Raw genomic sequence first — 7,500 nt, 5'->3', positions numbered from 1 at the left:
CAGCACCGTCCCTGCTATACGAAAGCCCCATCCAGCCCTGTGCCACCCGGGGGGTTCCAGGGTGCTGAGATGGCTGACGTTTTGCTCCGCTCACGACGGTCACCGCACCACGCAAGAACAGGCCAAAAACTGGCCAAAACAGCCCAAAAACGGGCCAAAACTGGCCATTTTTGGCTGCGCGAGCGAGCGGCGAGCGGCGAACAGCGAGCGAAGCGAGAGGCAGCACCGTCCCTGCTATACGAAAGCCCCATCCAGCCCTGTGCCACCCGGGGGGTTCCAGGGTGCTGAGATGGCTGACGTTTTGCTCCGCTCTCGACGGTCACCGCGCAATGCAAGAACAGGCCAAAAACTGGCCAAAACGGCCCAAAAACGGGCCAAAACTGGCCATTTTTGGCTGCGCGAGCGGCGAGCGGCGGACAGCGAGCGAAGCGAGAGGCAGCACCGTCCCTGCTATACGAAAGCCCCATCCAGCCCTGTGCCACCCGGGGGGTTCCAGGGTGCTGAGATGGCTGACGTTTTGCTCCGCTCTCGACGGTCACCGCGCAATGCAAGAACAGGCCAAAAACTGGCCAAAACGGCCCAAAAACGGGCCAAAACTGGCCATTTTTGGCTGCGCGAGCGAGCGGCGAGCGGCGGACAGCGAGCGAAGCGAGAGGCAGCACCGTCCCTGCTATACGAAAGCCCCATCCAGCCCTGTGCCACCCGGGGGGTTCCAGGGTGCTGAGATGGCTGACGTTTTGCTCCGCTCTCGACGGTCACCGCGCAATGCAAGAACAGGCCAAAAACTGGCCAAAACGGCCCAAAAACGGGCCAAAACTGGCCATTTTTGGCTGCACGAGCGAGCGGCGAGCGGCGGACAGCGAGCGAAGCGAGAGGCAGCACCGTCCCTGCTATACGAAAGCCCCATCCAGCCCTGTGCCACCCGGGGGGTTCCAGGGTGCTGAGATGGCTGACGTTTTGCTCCGCTCTCGACGGTCACCGCGCAATGCAAGAACAGGCCAAAAACTGGCCAAAACGGCCCAAAAACGGGCCAAAACTGGCCATTTTTGGCTGCACGAGCGAGCGGCGAGCGGCGGACAGCGAGCGAAGCGAGAGGCAGCACCGTCCCTGCTATACGAAAGCCCCATCCAGCCCTGTGCCACCCGGGGGGTTCCAGGGTGCTGAGATGGCTGACGTTTTGCTCCGCTCTCGACGGTCACCGCGCAATGCAAGAACAGGCCAAAAACTGGCCAAAACGGCCCAAAAACGGGCCAAAACTGGCCATTTTTGGCTGCACGAGCGAGCGGCGAGCGGCGGACAGCGAGCGAAGCGAGAGGCAGCACCGTCCCTGCTATACGAAAGCCCCATCCAGCCCTGTGCCACCCGGGGGGTTCCAGGGTGCTGAGATGGCTGACGTTTTGCTCCGCTCTCGACGGTCACCGCGCAATGCAAGAACAGGCCAAAAACTGGCCAAAACGGCCCAAAAACGGGCCAAAACTGGCCATTTTTGGCTGCACGAGCGAGCGGCGAGCGGCGGACAGCGAGCGAAGCGAGAGGCAGCACCGTCCCTGCTATACGAAAGCCCCATCCAGCCCTGTGCCACCCTGTCACGAACGGTCGTCGCGCACCCGCAACAACTTCGTTCAACGAACCGTTCGTCGCTCACACCCGCATGTACAGCTGCTTAACAGCATGTTTTCCCATGGTTTTGGGTCATTTTGCTTGTAAATATGTAAGTTCGAACAAGCTGCAGCGTTGCAAAGCGATCGCTCACCGAACCGAGCAAAACAGCCCCAAAACAGCCCAAAACGGCTTCGTTTTCGCGTGCCGCGGGAGGTGAGCGGAGTGCTGCCTCCGCTCACCAAAATGTCAGCCATCTCAGCACCCAGGAACCCCCCGGGTGGCACATGGCTGGATGGGGCTTCGGTTATATACCGGGCGTTGAACACTCTTTCGCAAGTTCGTACGTGACCTTTACGGGAACTTGGTGTTGCGTCCGGGACCAGGTGAGCGGCTGTTTGTGGGCTTGCAGCTGTTCGTTCATCCTTGAAAGCCTTGTTTTTCCCCCTCTCCCTCTTTTCTCTTGTGCACACAAGGTGTTCGACGAATTGCTTGTAAAGCTTTCCTTTTCGCGAGACTTCGGGACGTGTCCGTTGCTCGTTCTTTCGATCTAACTCTCTTTCTCTTTTACAGGTCCTTCGGGACCTGCGAGAGGTTACAAAGTGGGCTGATCCTTGCGGAGCAAGATCGCAAGGGCGAAGCGCGACTTAGGCAAGGCAAAGCTAAGTTCGCGTCTTTGCCGCACGGGTGACTCGCGACTTAGGCAACGCAAGCTAAGTTCGAGTCTTTGGCCGCAAGGGTGCCGCACGCCTTAGGCACTTCCAGCTAAGGTCGTGACATTGTGGTATCAGAGCGGGCAAGCTCTTCGATCGAACAGCGAACGAACTTCGCAACTTCGCCATGGCAAAGCATCGTGGCGAATCAAGCAAGACGGGGCAGGCCGGACCCTTGCCCCAAGCAGCCGCAGGTGGGCTGCATGTGCACACTCGCTCTCATGCTGTTGGAGCCGCTCATGAGGATCGCGGCAGCGAACAGGATGAGCGAGAAGTTGGCAACTCTCCGCGAGCGGAGGAAGCGCAATCTGGTGCGCTAACTGGGAAAAAGAGTCATAAGGAGAGACTCACGACGGCGGAAACCCGCCTGGATGTTCTTGAAGCGAGCATGGAGGAACTCTACCATGGCCAACAAAGACTTGTTGGGGTAGAGAGCTCGCAAGAGGAAGCGGAGTCCAGGATCGACAAGGTCGAGGCCCTAGTCGACCGACTGTCCGATGACACCAAGGACTCCGTGCAGCACTTACAAGATGTTGTGGCGGAACTCACGGCGAAGGTGGCTATGCTCACAAGAACGCTAAATGCGGGAGGAGGCAACACCCGCGTTGCACCGCCACAAAACTTGAGGGCACCTGAGCCCCATGGATACGGAGGGGCCAGAGATGCCAAGGAGCTCGAGAACTTTCTGTTCGACATGGAACAATACTTCCGAGCTACGAGACCCGATTCTGAAGATACCAAAGTTTCAATAGCAACAATGTATCTGATCGGAGATGCGAAACTTTGGTGGCGAACTCGTTGGGAGGAAATCCAACAAGGTCGGTGTCGAGTCGACACATGGGAAGACTTGAAGCGGGAGTTGAGAACTCAGTTCCTACCGGAGAACACAGAGTTCGTCGCAAGAAGGAAGTTGAGACAACTCCGCCAAAGTACCACCATCCGAGACTATGTAAAGCAGTTTTCTGCACTGATGCTGGACATACAGGACATGTCCGAGAAGGACAAGTTGTTCAGTTTCCTTGATGGTCTGAAACCATGGGCTCAGCAAGAGCTGAATCGAAGGAATGTTACCGACGTGGTCGGGGCAATTGCAGCTGCAGAAAGGCTCACCGACTTCGTTTCCTCTGAAGACCCAGCGAGAAGGAAACAATCTTCAAGCAATCGCCCTCAAAAACATTCTCGAGGGAAGGAGCTCGGGGGCGAACAGAAGAAGAAGAGCTCCCACAAAGGGCCGAACCCAAAAGGCAAGGCCTCAAAACCTGGAGGATGCTTCTTGTGCGGAGGACCGCACATGGTAAGGGAGTGCCCACAGAAGCAGGCACTCAACGCGTTGACAGCTTCCATCCACCCTCCCCGATCGGACAAGGGCAAAACCGTTGCCCTTAGCTCAAGCAGTTCTGAATCCAGCAGCGACGATGAAGAGTCGCAAGGACCCCGAATGGGAGCAATGCGTTTGTTGAACGCTATGCGGGGTCAAGTGGGGGAGAACATGAAGACGAAGGCACAAAAAGCAGGAAGTAGTGAACTGATGTATGTGGACATCAAGCTGAATGGCCAAACGACCCGTGCAATGGTGGACACGGGCGCTACCCACAACTTCATAGCCGATCGTGAAGCACAGCGACTTGGGTTGACATTGGAGAAGAGCCCAAGCCGAATGAAAGCAGTGAACTCGGAGGCCAGGCGAATCTCCGGATTGGCGAAGGGAGTTCCCATCAGAATCGGGACTTGGAGCGGAACCACCAACATGATGGCCGTGCCACTAGACGACTTCCAAGTGATCCTTGGAATGGAGTTTATGCACGCGGCGAAGTTGGTGCCGATGCCATTCTTGAATTCCCTATGTATGATGGGAGGCGATGACCCCTGTGTGGTGCCCGTCTCTCGGAGAGGAACCAAGGAGCCCCAACATATTTCGGCATTACAATTGAAGAAAGGGGTGCGAAAGGGCGAACTAACATTCGTGGCTGCTATGAAGCTAGAGCCACTCAATGAAGAAGCCATTCAAGAACCTGCTGTGGTGGCCAACGTCCTGAAGGAGTTCAAAGACGTTATGCCACCTGAGTTGCCGAAGACTCTTCCGCCACGCAGAGGCGTGGATCACAGTATTGAGCTGGAGCCAGGAGTGAAGCCTCCAGCGAGACCACCCTATCGCATGGCCCCGCCAGAGTTGGCAGAACTCAGAAAGCAGTTAGGTGAACTGCTAAGCGGTGGTCTCATCCGCAGCTCAAAAGCACCTTTCGGAGCTCCAGTTCTCTTTCAGAAGAAACAAGATGGGAGCCTCCGATTATGCGTCGACTACCGAGCCCTCAACAAAGTAACAGTGAAGAACAAGTATCCCATCCCGCTCATCGCGGACTTGTTCGACCAATTGGGCAAGGCGAAGTATTTCTCAAAACTCGACCTTCGGTCGGGGTATTGGCAGGTGCGCATTGCTGAAGGCGACGAAGCAAAGACTACATGTGTGACCAGATATGGAGCGTTTGAGTTCTTGGTGATGCCTTTCGGCTTAACCAACGCTCCGGCAACATTCTGTACTCTCATGAACCAGCTATTCAAGGAGTATTTGGATAAGTTCGTGGTCGTCTACTTGGACGACATCGTCGTTTACAGCCAAACGCTCGAGGAGCACGTCAAGCACCTTCGGACGATTTTCAAGGTTCTCAGGGAGAACACTTTGTTCGTAAAAAGGGAGAAATGCTACTTTGCTCAGACTGAGATCCTGTTCTTGGGGCACCGAATCGGTGATGGCTCCATCCGGATGGACAAGTCGAAGGTGCAAGCAGTTGCGGAATGGCGAACTCCAAAGAAGGTGCCAGAGTTGAGATCCTTCCTTGGTTTCGTCAACTACTACCGACGCTTCATTGCTGGATATTCGAAGCGGGCAACCCCACTGACGGAGTTGCTGAAGAAGGAGCAGCCTTGGAAGTGGTCTGACAAATGTGAGATAGCATTCCAAGATCTGAAGGCTGCTGTTCTGGAAGAACCAGTGCTCAAATTGCCAAACTATGGAGAGCCCTTTGAAGTCCATACAGATGCTTCGGACTTTGCTATTGGTGGAGTACTCATGCAAGAAGGTCATCCGGTGGCCTACGAGAGCCGTAAACTCAACGAGACCGAGAGGCGGTATCCAGTGCATGAGAAGGAGATGACAGCGGTGATCCACTGCCTACGAGTTTGGCGACACTACCTCCTTGGGTCGCGATTTGTGCTGAGGACAGACAACATCGCCTTGAGTTATTTCCAAACTCAGAAGAAGCTCTCCCCAAAGCAAGCACGGTGGCAGGACTTCCTGGCTGAATTTGATATGGCAATGGAATATAAGCCCGGGAAGGCGAATGTCGTGGCCGATGCGCTGAGTCGGAAGGTGGAGTGCGTGAATGCTGCACAACTGGAGGGCAGAGGCCAAGCAAGTCAGTTACACTCAACCTTCCTTTCCCGAATCAGAGATGGACTGTATAGTGATCCCCAGGCAGTTATCCTGATGCAGCTCATCAAAGAAGGCAAAGCACGACGATTTTGGGTCCAGGAGGGACTTGTTTACACAAAAGGGAATAGGGTTTATGTTCCCCGAGTGGACAATCTAAGGCGTGAACTCTTGAAAGAGTGTCACGATTCCCTTTGGGCTGGACACCCCGGCATTCACAGAACGTTGGCTCTCGTGGAGAGGGCCTTCTACTGGCCAAAAATGGGGATTGATGTGGAGGAGTATGTTCGAACATGCCTTACTTGCCAACAAGACAAGGTGGAGCAGCGGAAGCCGGTGGGACTTTTGGAGCCGTTGCCCGTACCAGAAAGGCCTTGGGAGAGCATTTCCTTAGACTTCATATCAAGCTTGCCACCTGTAGGGGGACTTGGATCGATACTTGTGGTGGTCGATCGGTTTTCAAAGTATGCAACTTTCATTGCTGCTCCCCTACACTGTTCAGCTGAAGAGGCGGCCAGACTGATGATGAAGGGTGTAGTGAAGTATTGGGGAGTCCCACACAATATCATTAGTGATCGAGACGCTCGGTTTCTGGGACGGTTCTGGACCGAGCTATTCAAATTGTTGGGATCAAAGTTATACTTCTCTACAAGCCTCCACCCCCAGACGGATGGTCAGACTGAAAGAATAAATTCGCTCTTAGAGCAGTATCTCCGGCACTATGTGAGTGCCAATCAACGAGATTGGGTGAAGCTGTTGGACATCGCCCAATTCTCCTACAACTTGCAGCGGAGCTCTGCATCCAACAAGAGCCCCTTCGAAATTATCACAGGACAACAACCGTCGACTCCGCACACTATGGCTATTGGGTATACTGGGAGTAGTCCATCAGCCTACCATTTCGCAAAGGAGTGGCATCGGAATGCCGATATTGCGCGGGCTTACTTGGAGAAGGCGGCAAAACGGATGAAGAAGTGGGCAGACTTGGGAAGGCGACCACAGGAGTTCAAAGTTGGCGATTTGGTGTTGGTAAAGCTCCAACCAGCATCACTCCAATTCTTCAGGAAAAGAGTCCACAAAGGATTGGTGCGTAAGTATGAAGGGCCCTTCCCAATTATCAGCAGGGTAGGCAATGTTTCTTACAAGTTGCAGCTGCCGGCGTGGTTCAAAATTCACAACGTTCTTCACGCCAGCAACCTAAAGGCCTACCATTCAGATCCGCAAGATGCTTCTCGAAGTGTTCCAACTCGGCTACCTCCCATCACAGCCTCCTACGAGAAGCGAGTGGAAACCATTTTGGCGGATCGCAAGATAAAGCTACCCAACGGAGCGGAGCAAACAGAGTACTTGGTGAAGTGGCGAAAGCTTCCCCGAACTGAAGCCAGTTGGGAGTCTGAAGACGCCCTGCGACATGAAGAAGACGTCATCAACAACTACCAACAAGCGTCGACGAGGGCGTCGACAGTTTAAGTGGGGGAGAATGTCACGAACGGTCGTCGCGCACCCGCAACAACTTCGTTCAACGAACCGTTCGTCGCTCACACCCGCATGTACAGCTGCTTAACAGCATGTTTTCCCATGGTTTTGGGTCATTTTGCTTGTAAATATGTAAGTTCGAACAAGCTGCAGCGTTGCAAAGCGATCGCTCACCGAACCGAGCAAAACAGCCCCAAAACAGCCCAAAACGGCTTCGTTTTCGCGTGCCGCGGGAGGTGAGCGGAGTGCTGCCTCCGCTCACCAAAATGTCAGCCATCTCAGCAC

This window comes from Musa acuminata, unplaced genomic scaffold (assembly GCF_036884655.1).
Source record: "Musa acuminata AAA Group cultivar baxijiao unplaced genomic scaffold, Cavendish_Baxijiao_AAA HiC_scaffold_483, whole genome shotgun sequence".
Lineage (NCBI taxonomy): Eukaryota > Viridiplantae > Streptophyta > Magnoliopsida > Zingiberales > Musaceae > Musa > Musa acuminata.
This window is presented reverse-complemented; position numbering follows the sequence as displayed.